The following is a 15,650-nucleotide window of genomic DNA, read 5'->3' as shown; positions in this document are numbered from 1 at the left end:
TTCCTGGCATGATCGACCCGGAGGTGCTTGAGGCTCATGCATGTAGAGAAGCCATTGCATTAGCGGAAGATATGATGATTTCCAAAGTTTGGATTGCATCTGACTGTCTGCGAGTCGTTAATGAGCTGAAGGAACAAGCACACCGGGGCGCGCATTGCATGATCCTAAATGATATTCAGGGAAGGATGTCTAGTTTTCGTAGTTGTGTTTTTATTCATGAGTATCGCAAAAGTAATAGTGAGGCACATAACCTTGCACGGATGGCCACTACCCTAGATCCAGGCCATCATGTGTGGTTTGATCGCCCTCCTGACAATCTCTGTATCCCTCAAAACATTATGATATGAATAAAGTGGTTGTTTTTAAAAAAAAAGGAAGCACACCTTTTTTCTTTCGAAAATCCAGGTTTAGATATGCGAGATTGAGTAGTTGCACAGTCTAAACTTTGAAATTACACCTAAATACTTTTGCTTTAGTATTTGTGCAAGTCCATAGACTAAATATCCGAGAGAAGAAAACGTAGTGGGCAAACAACTTTTAAAATACTAAAAGCATCACCAGCAGCTCCACTTTCCCTATTAAGTTTCCCATATTTGGGGGAGTTGAACCCAAAATCACAAAACCGATAAATTATTGGTGATCACAACAAAAGATACCCAACTTCCTCTATATGGATGGAAAAGTTGGCCCTACATCGACGAGTTCCCAATACACTCGTGGACACTGACGGCTTGATTTTCATACACATGCCCACCATCGCCCGCTCATACCAGCTGCCTCCACCACACATCACACAATTGTCGGAACCTCACTATTGACCCATGTCGGGACCTGACCACTCATCGGAGTCGTCTAGGCCCCGTGGCACATAGATTGCTCTTCCTTGTCTTCTCTTGTCACTACGAGACACGACACCATCTGCCCTGACACTCATCGTCCATGCCCTCTTACGATGCGCTGCCTGACTTTGCGTGGATCGAGTTTGCCGAAACGCCTGTCTTAGGTTCACCGAGCCATTCAAGCCACCTCATCGCCCCACTCGACAACCCCCGAGGGAGATTGCGAGAAAAGTAGAGGGAAAAGAGGGGAACTGTGGTTTTATTTGGGAGCGGCGATGCAAATCACTCGATACACCCCACAATTTATTGGGATATCCTCAGTAACCCCTTATTGGGGAACTAGGGGAGATGTTCTACCACAAGTAAGGACCAAGCAAGAAGACAGCTACCAACAATCACACAAAATCGGGAGCTTCTATTAATCACTCATGTCTGTACTATACGTGCTATGAGTAAACCAAACTCGCACACGTGGACTATGCCGGCCGCCAACTGGTTTAAGTTCTTTTTTAATTTCAGTGGTTTTTGAAGTAGCTTTTTCATTCAAAGGAACAAAAAACATAAAAACATCACAGAATTCATAAGTGTTCATCTCTATCTCTACTACTTAAAAAGAATGCAAGGTCCCATGTTACATTCTTCTTCCCATCACTCTTTCGTCCAACCTTTATCATATGATAATCAATCATTTTAATTTACTTCCCTTCTCAACCAACTTCACTTTAATTTACTTACGAAACTTCTCATAAAAAATGGATAGGATTTCATAAACATTTATTTACACAGTCACACTAATATGGGCAGTTAAATCACAAGCTAACGCACTATAATATTTATATCTCGTTGCAACACACGGACATTGTCCTAGTATTTTCAAAATATTTTGAGTTTTAATAAATGTCATGAAATATTTTGAAAAATTTAAATATAAAATATCTTCACAAGTTCTAGAAAATGTTAACAAATTTGAAAAGTAATTTCTGATTCTTATTGGATATTTTATGAAAAACACTAAAATTTGGGAAAAACAGTGCACTGATTTTGTTTTATTTACTGAAGAAGTTAACAGAATCTTTGCATTTAAAAAAAATATTCACAAAAACAGAGAGCCAAAGGAAAACACATGGAAAAAAGCAAACAAAAAAGGAAAGAAAATGAAAGGAGTAAAAAATCGGGAAGGAGTGAAAAAAGAAGAAGCATAAAAACCGGAAAAGAAAAAGTTGAAGCCGTCTCCTTCGTGTTAGGGACAGGTCCATCAACGCCATGGGGTTGCGAGTTTGCTTGACATCACCTGCCCTGCAGGCGCCACTTTTGTAGCGAGACATAGGGAACCGTCGCTTGAAGGAGAACCCCATGGGCCATTCCAGCCGAACGTAAAGCTGAAGGATCTTTTTTTTCATTTTCATCAAAGTTTTTGGCTTCTTTTTTTCTTTTTAATTTTTTTATTATAATGTTAATCAATATGTAAAAATATTAAATGGGTAGATAAAAATGATGACTATGTATTAAAACAATGGTGAGAAAATTGATAACACATATAAAAATGTTAATCAAGCATTTGAAAAATACATTTAAACAAGTATTTGCAAAATTTCAATAAAGTATTTCATTTTTTAAATGTGTGAATAAAAACGTTGACCATGTATTGAAATATGATTAAATTTTTTCTCATACATATTATCATTTAATAAAGCATCTGTATAAAATGTTGAACAAATATTTTGTTTTTTTCAAGCATTCAAAAAATATTAAATGTCTGTAGAAAAAATATTGACCACGTATTTAAAAAATATGATTTTTTCATGTATATAAATTTTTTTATAGATTATTTGAGAAATGCTGAACAAGTATTTAGAAAATATTAATCAAGCATTTGGAAAATGTTAAATGTGTATCTAGAAAATATTTCCCATATATTCAAAAAAATTAAACCTGTATTCAAAAAATTAAAATTTTGTTTCAAAAATGTATTAGTTACAAAAAATGTGTATAGAAAAACAATGAAAAACTGAGGTAAAAAAGGAAAAGGATAAATAAACCAAGACAAACCATAGAAAAATGAGAGTAAAGAGAAAAACAATTGAAAACTGAGAAAGAAACAAAGAAAACCGGAGAAAGGAAAGAAAAAACCCCTGAAAAGACAGGGAAAGAAGTGAGCAAAAACCAATGAAAACAAAAAATATATCCGAAAAGCCAGTGGAAACCCGACTCTTTTACGTCAAGTTGGTCACGACCTAGTTGTACCACACGAACTCGTTCATTACTTTTGTGGCATGTAATGCAATGCTGTACCCTGGAGGGCCTAGGATCGAACAGCACTCGGTCCATTTTTCTTTCTACTGTATTTCTTTTAAATGCTCTAATGAGGCGTGCTTTCATTGTAGACCCCTATGCGTAGAATAAGACCTTATACAATTCTAGGTGCTTAGAAAAATAAACCTGTTTTCTCTAAAACACCAGTGTCCATTTATACTGAAGAGACGCCTAATTAAGCGTCTATCCTCTACATGTAAGCATCGGTTCTTAAAGGAACACTGGTTTATTTCTTCAAGCACCTCCGTAAGCGTCTTGCCTTGTACAAGGCCTAACGAAAGATTGGCTAATCACTTGGAACCACATATACTCTCTAGATATCAATCAAGCCCATCTATAAGGGCTGGCCCAATGGCCTCACCCCAAAAATCTCTCCAACTTATTATTGAATTTTTTGATGGGTTTTATTAAGTCACTTTATATATTATTAATAATATAAATAAATTTTTCCTTACTTTTTTTCATTATAGTTTTTCCTTAGTTTTTTTAATTTTTCCTCTTTGTTTTTACATAAATTCAGAATTTTGAAAAGCTATTCAATTTTTTGTCCATGATTTTCAAAGAATGATCATCTTGAAAAAAGAAATCATATTTTAAAATATGCACATAATTCTTTGTGTTTTAAAATAATATTAGGATTTCAAAACTGTACGCAATCTAAAAAAATAATTTTTCGGAACTAAAAAATATTCACATTTTTTAGTTTTTGTTGGAAAATTTTAAAAATGATTTGGATTGTTCCATTTTATGATTTTTTTGGAAATTTCGGAAAGTATTCAAATATTGTGAAAATATTCGTTTAAAAAATGTTCACAAACTTGAAAAATGTTGGCCTTTTGAATAAATGTTCACCTTTTTGAAAAAAGTGTTTGTAAAGTTTGATCCGCTTTGTAATCACTACAATATTGGGTTGCTGCAAGAATCTAGTACACTACAATGTCAGTACAGAAAAACCTGGGTCGGTATGATGTCGTCATAGGAAAACCTTGTCGCTGAAAGAAACCCTAGTTGCTACAGAAAAAACAGGGGTCGCTACCCTTCTTACCCGCGGGTCGGGTAGGCTCAGGCAAGGCGCCCCATGTGTGTTTGCCCGACAATTCGCCCCACCGAGCGGCACATAGGAGCTCCTGGAAAAAATACCTGGACACGTAAACAAATAACAATTTTTATTAGCACAAGGTATACTAGTCACACTCAGTTGTACTGTTTAAAGAAAAACATTTTTATTTGTTCCCCACTTCTCCTAGAGCTTATCTTTTTCTTTAATTTTGTGCTTCTCCTACCTCTATACTCCCCTGCATAGCAGAAAGAATGAAGATGATGTTGTTTTTTGTCTTTCTGACGTGGTCTTCCCGAGCGGTGTCCAGGGGCGAAGCTAGCAATCTGGCGTGGTTTGGCCAGCGCCATACCTAAGTTGCCGTCAAAATACCTATATGTACTAGTATTAGCCCAGCACAATTTCCAGAATTTGGAGATGTGCCTCGCGTTGGGCTTGGCCGATGCCTATTGGGCAGTTGCCGTGATGACCATGAGCTGACCTAAACCAGAGACAGTCGATCACAATAAGTTCATGTAGCACTAACATGACTGATCGGTTTGACTAAAAAAACGTGACTTAAAAAAACACCACTGCTCGGCTTCGGCCCACGACTTGTTCCTGAGAGAGGGAGGCGTCAACGCTTAGCTAAGGCACGGGTGCACGACAGCCGACAGTCAATAGGCCATGGGCGCACAGCCACCGGCGACCGGCAAGGCGGCAACTGGCGGCAGGGACTCCGCGAGTCCGCGATCGGCGAAGGCAGTGGCGAGTCCGTGAGGATTGCAGATTGCGCTGTCGACGAAAGATGATTAAGTATGTAATGAAAGGTATAATTTTGGTGTTCTTCTTCCCCTTGATCGCTTCAATTGAATTGTCTTCATTATGGGTATCAATTCTTTCTAACTACCTTCACTTGTCTAATGTGGTTTCTATCCTTACTAATTCATGATTTATCTATGGTATGCATGTTTCATAGGTCATTTCTATGCCCGTCTAGTTAATATAGATGATACATTGGCCATCGATCATCCATGTAGTCTTCATCAACTGAGCCATTTAGAGTGCCAACACTTCATTTTTGGATTTTGGTTGTATTTATTGAACACCAACTAATATATATCGAGTATTTTAATGAGATCTTCCATAGTTGAGTTATACACGTTTTTTTCGTTCATAAACTCCGTCACACCTATAAATTATTCCTGCCTCCGCCACTGGCGGTGTCCATCACCTAGGCGCAGCTGAGCCACTTGTGCTCGCTACCATCACTGTCCGGCGAAGGGCCACCCAAATGGGAACACTACCGTGGGTTTTTCACCTTGCGCACCAAGATAACCGAATTGTGCATCATATGCATAGCAGTCCCATGGCTTGCGAGAGCTGGCCCCGTCGTTGAAGGGGCCCAAGGTGGGCAACCATAACACATGAGTATTAGTTAGTGCTGATTTATCCTAAAACCAAACAACCGACACATATCAGATTGCGAAAGTTTGGCGACGACATTGCCGTGAGCTTGAGATGCAGACAAGGATCATATGGGCCCTCGTAAGCACCAAGGGCTGATTCCTTTTCGAAGATCAACGAAAAAACAACGGGGTGGTGGGGGGCAATTCCATTCCGAAGATCGAGAAAATGAAAAAGTTGATTGTGTGCATATGTGTGTCGAATACGATGCGAGGCACTTCAAATTTTGAAATCTTCACAAACATCACTCACTTATGCATGATGCAAGATCACAAAAAAGTCGATATTATGCAAATTGTCAAGACTTCTAAATGTGGACGCTGCTAAAAGTCGACCAGATTGACTCAAGGAAATGATCCACCACCTTCAAAGTTCCTGTATTCATGCGCTATAAGTCGCCTGATCAGTTGTTTAATGCAACCAACCAGTTTGCAACATAGGCCATGTTGCACTCCCCGAATTTGTGTGATGCCAGCCTGTCCAACCACAAGTCAAGGTTTGCATCATGGAGCTCTCCAGATTGCATAACGTTACAAACACATGCATGGTCCTTTGGTCACCCGTTGCAACATAGACCATGTTGCGATTATCCACTGCCACACGGATCATGTTGCAGTCACCTTTAGCAACGATGATGACAATACGTACCGAGCAAGCAGCTCATCACGACTTCACCTATGAGTGTGCTCGCTAGCTGCCTTGTAGTACCCCACCTCATAGCCTCCCCGCCCCCCGCTGCAGTGGCGGCCAGCTACGCTGCTGCTAGTTCACTCAACAGTTGGAGTAGCGGCGACAATCTTGTTGGAGCATCGAGCTCCAATTTCCAACGTGAGCAGCGGACCTCATAGGTCCGATGTGTGACAGGCTTGCATCAACAACAGCGCGGTGCCTCCAATGTCGTTGCGAGATGCTCGTATTTGCATGCCGACAACCTGTTTGCAGTGGAGCCGGTTCACAGTAGACAGAGGAGAAAAACATGGTAGGAGAAAGCGGCACACTCAAGGAGAAGGAATGGATGAGGAGACAAGGTTGGGGGAGAAGAGGAGATAAGGTTGGTGGGCCCCACAAGGGCATATGTCGCGGAAAAGAACGATAGACGAAGTATCTCTTTTCAGTCGGATGAATCTGAGCGTTTCCGTTTATCTATTTTTGGAGCAAGTCGATAGATGCCCATTATGTACCTCTATTTTTTATTGAATGTTGGCTAAAATAAAGTTTGGTGTTTTGGTTATCGTCCTCTGTCGCTCTCTAACCTCATGTGTCCTCGACCCCCTATCGTCCGTTACAACCCGCACTACCGGAGCCGTCTCCCATGCTAACCTGTCACCATTGGTTCATCCCTCCAATCCTTAGACTCTTCTTTTGATGAGCAATGGCTTGTTGATCTGCGCCGTCCTCGTCTCAAGCTCGTTTTTAGATTGCTCTTAACAATGAAACAGTTGTCGAGGATGGCATCCCGTTGTATCAACCTTGGTGATCTAGAATCAACTAATGCATAAATCATTCTCAAGTTACTGAAATTTAACAAATACTACATATTTTATAGCTTTTGGGAGATGCTCGACGTGAACGGGAGCGAGGCGAATGCAAATGGAAGGAGAGTGTACAATACGTTGCAAATAGTCTCTTCCGAATGCCTTCGACAATGTGAGGGTCGGTACAGCCCAAGACGACGCACCTCCTTACTCACTGTAGTTGTCCCGTGCGCTCACTTTGGTCACTGTACGCAATAATGAATACGCGAGTTAAGATCACTGAAGTCGGCTCGCACCGTTCCAATTGGCAAAAACTATGGCCTCTCCATTTCACATTCTCTCCCTATCTAATAGGGCTCCAGGTGTAAGTGGGTGTAACAGAGAATTATGAGAGAAATCAAATCGTGTCGATACCCATGCATGCATGAACGAAGCTAGATGAGTACATGATTTTACAGATGTAAACTCATTATTTAGGCATAAAAGACGACTATAGAGGTATATCCGTTAAACCATATGGTTTAGTAAATATATGGGTCATTTTATACATTGTATAATCACTCATATATTGCTTACCAAATATATTGTTAACTTTATACATGAGTACTCTAAAAACGAGTATATCTCAAGCAATCCCTCACGTATGGTTAAATTTTGGGCAAAGCTCTGCGCCGGCGCGCCGGCCGAACGACGCGTAGGCAGCCTGATCCGCCAGCTGTACGCGGGCCGCACCATTATATTTTCATGCAGCAATTTTTTCTCGATGCAACAAATTTCCTCTACGATGAAGCAATTTCGTCAACGGTTGTAACAAAAAAAAGTTATAGCCAAAAAAATATCTATGTGATCGTAGTAAAAAAACGAAGTTGATGATGCGTGGTAGCAAAAGTCAAATGCCGGTTATAGCAAATTATCTACGTGAGCGTGTATGCAACTTTTTTAGTGAACGGTTGCAACAAAAAATGATGCCGGTTGTAGTAAAAAATAACACGGTTGTAGCAAAAGTGAAAACGCCGGTTGTAGCAAAAATCTGACGAACTGAAATTGCAACCAAACGTATATACAGTTTTTTTACTGGACAAATGTAACAAATAAAAAACGCTTGTAGCAAAAATGAACGCTGGTTACAACAAATTTAAACGAGAATTTTTTTGCATGCCAAGTCAGCTGTGTGCGCGGGTCGCGTGCGGTCGGCCGAACGGTTGGGGCAGCATACCGGCCACAAACGTTTACCTAAATTTTTATACTCTGGAATTTTCTATAGATATGTTTTCGTAATCATGTTGTATAACCAGTGTTACGATATTTGTTAAGCTATTTGTTTTAGAGATATATGATATATATATGTAGATTCTATATAATTAACGCGAGTATCAAAAAATATTTTTATTACATAGTATTAATTGAATTCAGCTCAACGCACTAGTGATTTTCAATGATATACAATACAAATATGTAATAAAATAATAATACAACTTATATTTAACTCTGTGACGTGGTTAAGTATTCTAAATAAGTAATGAAAAATTATACTCTTCACACTGTAGTATGGTAAATATAAAATTTTAGTATAAATATGTATACCCCAAGTGGAATTGGTAACCTGAAAAATAAAATCATAACTATGTACATTCTAATTTGAAATGTTGGCTCAGACACTATGGTAATATTCATGTGTTATATTTATTTTTACTTTAATCTACATACAATACACGTGTGTTGGCACAAAACCGATCTTAATGATGTAGCTGTCGGGTACTTTCCAAAGGTGAAGTCATGCAAGCGAGCAACCGTTGATTCCTTCCGATCAATTGAGTAATGTATACGATTATACTCGCTTACCCAACCAAAGAAAGCAGGTGGATGGATTTTGGAGACTCATGTACGGAAGATACTTGGATTTTGGAGCCTCACGTACGGAAGATAGCTAGCTAGCTATTAATTCGCTGAGACGGCTGTACGAACTCGCCGAATACACAACACGAACACGAGGACAGAAGAGACATCGAGTTGGCAAAAGGCTCGTGTCGAGTCTTCGTAATGTTTATTGCTTTTGATCTCGTGTGACAAATATTACAGGGGTATGCGTATATAGGAATAAGCTAACTAGCCTAACAAAAATACGACCCTGTTAGAAATATGCCCTAGAGGCAATAATAAATTAGTTATTATTATATGTCTTTATTCATGATAATCGTTTATTATCCATGCTATAATTGTATTGATTGGAAACTCAAATACATGTGTGGATATATAGACAACACACTGTTCCTAGTGAGCCTCTAGTTGACTAGTTCGTTGATCAAAGATGGTCAAGGTTTCCTGACCATAGACAAGTGTTGTCACTTGATAACGGGATCACATCATTAGGAGAATCATGTGATGGACAAGACCTAAATTATAAACATAGCATGTGATCGTGTCATTTTGTTGCTATTGTTTTCTGCGTGTCAAGTATTCATTCCTATGACCATGAGATCATGTAACTCACTGACACCGGAGGAATACCTTGTGTGTATCAAACGTCACAACGTAACTGGTTGACTATAAAGGTGCTTTACATGTATCTCCAAAGGTGTCCGTTGAGTTAGTATGTATCAAGACTGGGATTTGTCACTCCGTGTGATGGAGAGGTATCTCGGGGCCCACTCGGTAATACAACATCACACACAAGCCTTGCAAGCAATGTGACTCAAGTGTGATTCACGGGATCTTGTATTACAGAACGAGTAAAGAGACTTGCCAGTAACGATATTGAAATAGGTATAGGGATACCGACGATCAAATCTCGGGCAAGTAACATACCGAAGGACAAAGGAAATGTTATACGTGATTATATGAATCCTTGGCACAGAGGTTCAACCGATAAGATCTTCATAGCATATGTAGAATCCAATATGGGAATGCAGGTCCCGCTATTGGATATTGACCGAGGAGTGAGGTCATGTCTACATAGTTCTCGAACCCGCAGGGTGTGCACACTTAAGGTTCGATGGTGTTTTAGTATAGTTGAGTTATATGTGTTGGTGACCGAAGGTTGTTCGGAGTCCCGGATGAGATCACGAACGTTACGAGGGTTTTTGGAATGGTCCGGAAACAAAGATTGATATATAGGAAGTTGGTGTTTGGATTCCGAAAGGTTTTCGGGCATTGCCGGGAGTGTACCGGGAGTGACAAATGGGTTCGGGGCCCCACTGGATGGGCCCACCACGCCCCAAGGGGTCCTCGTGGGTTTATTGGATGCATAATAAGTTATAATGGGCTGACGAAGTCATCCAAGGAAAGCCCATGAGGAAAAAGTAGAAAATCCAAAAGAGGTGGAAAAATAAGGAAGGAGTCCTAATCCAAGGAGGATTGGAGAAGGACTCCTCCCTCCCTCCCACTTCGGCCGACCCAAGGAGGGTTTCCTTGGTGCGCCAAGGCTGCCCAAGTCTGCCTCTCCCCTGCTCCTATATATACTAGAGGTTTAGGGCTTTTTGAGACACAATTTTGCCATGTGCAACTCAAACCTACACCTCGTAGTTCTTTCTCTAGATTAGATTTCTGCGGAGCTCAGGCGGAGCCCTGAAGGAATAGATCATCACCAACACCGGCGCGCTGTCACTCTGCCGGAGAACTCATCTACTTCCCCGTCTCTCTTGCTGGATCAAGAAGGCCGAGATCGTCATCGAGCTGTACGTGTGCTGAACGCGGAGGTGCCGTCCGTTCGGCGCTAGATCGGAACGGATCGTAGGACGGATCGTGGGACGGCAGTGATTTGAATCACGAAGCTGTACCACTACATCAACCGCGTTTCTTAACGCTTCCCGCTGAACGATCTACAAGTGTATGTGGATCTAATCTCCTCTCGTAGATGAACATCACCATGATAGTTCTTCGTGTGCGTAGGATTTTTTTTGTTTCCCATGCAACGTTTCCCAACAGTGGCATCATGAGCTAGGTTTATCCGTAGATGTTATCTCGAGTAGAACACAAAAGGTTTTATGGACGTTGATGTTTGATTTGCTGCCCTCCTTAGTCTTTTCTTGATTCGGCGGTATTGTTGGATTGAAGCGGCCCAGACTGACATTACTCGTACGCTTACGAGAGACTGGTTTCATCGACTAACATGCAACTCGTTGCATAAAGATGACTGGCACGTGCCTGCTTCTTCAAGTTTAATTGAATTGGTTTTGACCGAGGCGGTAGTTGGAGAGAGGTTAAATAGCAATTTGCACATCTCCGTTGTGGTTTTTGTGTAAGTAAGATGCGATCATACTAGATACCCATAGCAGTCACGTAAAACATGCAACAACAAATTAGAGGACGTCTAACTTGTTTTTGCAGGGTATGCTTGTGATATGATATGACCAATGACGTGATGTGATATATTGAATGTATGAGATGATCATGTTGTAATAGTTAATATCGACTTGCACGTCGATGCTACGGCAACCGACATGAGCCATAGGTTTGTCTTTAAACTAACGTTTGTGTTTGTAGATGCGTTTACTATATTGCTAGGTCGTGACATACTGATCATGAACTAATCTAGCACATACTACGCATATAGTTGATACATCTATGCATGTCAGTAGTATTGCTAGAATTGAAACGAACAGAAGTGGGATAAACGAGCTATACCCTCCAGTAGGCCAGTTGGCCGTAGCAGCGGTGTTGGCAGCGGTAGCATCCTCTGCCCTCTTCTTCTTAGCTTCAAGGGCGAGACGATCGGCCTCGGACGGTTCAGCCATGGCGATGACGAGGACGTAGACGAAGCAGACGGACGGATGCGAGCAGTCGCGTGATCGCTCCCCAAAAACCTAATCGCTCCTCTCCCGTACAGGAACCGGAGAGGCGGGGTTTCAGAGGCCTGCTCTTGTTGGAAATATGCCCTAGAGGCAATAATAAAATGGTTATTATCATATTTCCTTGTTCATGATAATCGTCTATTGTTCATGCTATAATTGTATTAACAGGAAACAGTAATACATGTGTGAATAAATAGATCACAATGTGTCCCTAGCAAGCCTCTAGTTGGCTAGCTCGTTAGTCAATAGATGATCATGGTTTCCTGATCATGGGCATTAGATGTCATTGATAACGGGATCACGTCATTGGGAGAATGATGTGATGGACAAGACTCAATCCTAAGCATAGCACTAGATCGTGTTGTTCGTATGCTAAAGCTTTTCTAATGTCAAGTATCTTTTCCTTCGACCGTGAGATTGTGCAACTCTCGGATATCCATAGAAGTGCTTTGGGTGTATCAAACGTCACAACGTAACTGGGTGACTATAAAGGTGCACTACGGGTATCTCTGAAAGTGTCTGTTGGGTTGGTACGAATCGAGATCGGGATTTGTCACTCCGTGTGACGGAGATGTATCTCTGGGCCCACTCGGTAGAACATCATCATGAGCTCAATGTGACTAAGGAGTTAGTCACACGATGACGTGCTACGGAATGAGTAAAGAGACTTACCGGTAACGAGATTGAACAAGGTATTGGTATACCGACGATCGAATCTCGGGCAAGTTCTATACTGACAAACAAAGGGAATTGTATACAGGATTGATTGAATCCTTGACATCGTGGTTCATCCGATGAGATCATCGTGGAGCAAGTGGGAGCCACCAAGGATATCCAGACCCCGCTGATGGTTATTGGCCGGAGAGGTGTCTCGGTCATGTCTGCCTGTCTCCCGAACCCGTAGGGTTTACACACTTAAGGTTTGATGACGCTAGGGTTATAGGGAATTGTTATACGAGGTTACCGAAAGTTGTTCGGAGTCCCGGATGAGATCTCGGACGTCACGAGGAGCTTCGGAATGGTCTGGAGGTAAAGATTGATATATAGGATGGATGGTTTTGGACGTCGGAAGTGTTTCGGGCGTCACCGGTAACGTACCGGGACCACCGGGACCACCGGAGGTGGCCCTGGGGATCCACCGAAGGGGGGCAACGACCCCAAGAGGCTAGATGGGCCAAGTGCGAGAGGGAACCAGCCCCTAGGTGGGCTGGTGCACCTCCCACACCCAGCCCAATGCGCAAGTGGTGGGAGAGGGGGCAACCCTAGGCGCAGGTGGGCCTTAGGCCCACCAGGTGATGCGCCACCCCCTCCCACCCTAGCCGTCGCCCCCCTTTCCCATCTGGTGGGTGCCGCACCACCTAGGGGGGAACCCTAGGGGTGGCGCACCCCCCTCCCCTCCTCCTATAAATAGAGAGGGGTTTTGGCCCTTGGGAGACAGACTTCTTCCTCTCCCTCGGCGCAACCCTGCCCTTCTTTCTCCTCCTCTCTGCCGGTGCTTGGCGAAGCCCTGCCGGGAGACCTCGTCTCTCCATCGACACCACACCGTCGTGCTGTTGGAGTTCTTCCCCAACCTCTCCCTCCTCCTTGCTGGATCAAGGAGCGGGAGACGTCACCGGGCTGCACGTGTGTTGAACGCGGAGGTGCCGTAGTTCGGCACTAGATCGGAATCACACCGTGATCTGAATCGCTGCGAGTACGACTCCATCAATCGCGTTCTAGTAACGCTTCCGCTTAGCGATCTTCAAAGGTATGAAGATGCTCTTACCCCTCTCTGGTTGCTGGTCTCTTCATAGGAAGATCTGATTATGGCGTAGGATTTTTTTTGAATTTATGCTACGTTACCCAACAACTCTCCCATCGACCGTGTACGCGATAAACGGGAAGCAGTCGCCGACAGCAGCAGCAGCAAAGGAACGAGCGTGTGAGGCAGATGTGATCTGATTTTCGTGACGGCTAGGGTTGGCGTTAGCCCTTTCACAACGAAATTAAAAGGAGGTACACGTTTCCAAAAAAAGGAGTTTACCGCCGGCATCCATCGCGTCGGTGCAACCTCGCCTGTGCTAGTCTCGACAGGAAGTACATACATGTGCGTAGAGGTACAGGTTTTCCTTAAAAAAGGAGGTACACGTCGGAGCCTCGCCGCCGGCATCCATCGCGTCGGTGCAGCCTCGCCTTCAAACACTAGCAAACTACCGTTCCTTCTTTCTTTTCAAAGTCGATTAGTTGTTCAAGTGAGTCGCTCGGTCTTGAAATATCAGTGGCATACGCGGGAAATAGCCACCGTGTCGCTCCTTTGAGCGGCACGCCGCTCTCCCATCCCCTCATTTCCTCTTGCCGTCGCCGGGCAAAGTCCCTCGGCGGCCGGTGGCGGCGGAATTCGTTTCCTCCGTGCACATAGGTGGTGGATGAGGCTGGGGGCTGCGAGTCAACGGCCGCTCCGGCGACACTGGCGGCGTAGATCCAGCCCTTGGCGGCGCTCTGGCGGCTCCTGCGAACGCAGATCCGGCTCTACCGTGCAGCTCAAGGATGGCCCGTGTGACGGTAATGTTGCTACGATGGAATGTGCGCGATTCAGCTCGTCGCCTCTGCGCGGGGTGGGGCGAGGTGGCGCCCCCCTCGCGGCATGGTGCTGCGGATCTGGCTGTCATTTTTATATCATAAAATTCAAATTACAAGTCACGTAAAAGACTATATGACAAAACTAAAATAATAGAAAAACATCATTGAGTTTGACATCAATGTTGGTCATTTGCCTCCGGCACATTAGCCACTAAAGAAAAAAAATAACGGATCACATTCTCATCCGAGCTTGATATGGCTTCATAGCTAATATGCAGCTTTGCACACCTTCAAGATGGCTCATCAAAGATGAAGCCATTACCATTGAACGAATCACACCGGGACAATATCCCGAACGTCGAACTCTAGCTTTGACACTCCACCACGACTAAGACACCAAGCAAGGGAACCATACATGCCATACATCAACCACAAACCCAGCACACGTCCCGTCTTCTAGATGTCGTCGATGCATACCACAATCTGCATTTGCTCTTAGACTACCACCAGGGCCGACCCTTGGCCTAGGCAAGGAGTGCGACCGTCTAGGGCCCGGCCAGGGAAGGGCCCATATCTTGTGTATGTGTATACTCCTGTGTATATATTACAATTATTATCCAACCATGGATTCTTTCTAGTATAAAAATGTACAATCTTTCGTTCTTATTCAGTATCCGTCTCCTTCCATCTCCCCATTGATTACCACAAGTCCCCAAGGAAGTCAGGCTCCAGCGATGGAAAATTAATGATTTTTTTGGTTCTATCACCACCTTAATCTTCTTCTTCATTCAGTTCGCACTAGGGCCCCTGAAGTGCTAGGACCGGCCGTGACTACCACCCAAGCTTCGCACCGACGCTGGAGTAGACGTCGTCACAACGACGAAGCCTGAGGAGACAAATCCACCACAAGGATACCATCGCCGCCACGATATCCCCATTTAAATAGATCGGTTTTAATTCCATTACCTACCATAGAGACGATCGTCTCCTTGGAAAGAATCCGGAATTTATGTCTCTTGATCGATAGTGATCTTTATTCCGCCTATATGCCAAAAGGTCTTCAATAACTCGAGAACCATCTTATAGAACGGTGATCCCCTTACAGGCTCAAATAACAGATCTAAACTCACAAGATGCGTCAGTGATTGACCCCATCCTTTGACATGCAAAT

Source organism: Hordeum vulgare, chromosome 6H (genome assembly GCF_904849725.1).
Source record: "Hordeum vulgare subsp. vulgare chromosome 6H, MorexV3_pseudomolecules_assembly, whole genome shotgun sequence".
In the NCBI taxonomy this organism is placed as follows: Eukaryota; Viridiplantae; Streptophyta; class Magnoliopsida; order Poales; family Poaceae; genus Hordeum; species Hordeum vulgare.
This window is presented reverse-complemented; position numbering follows the sequence as displayed.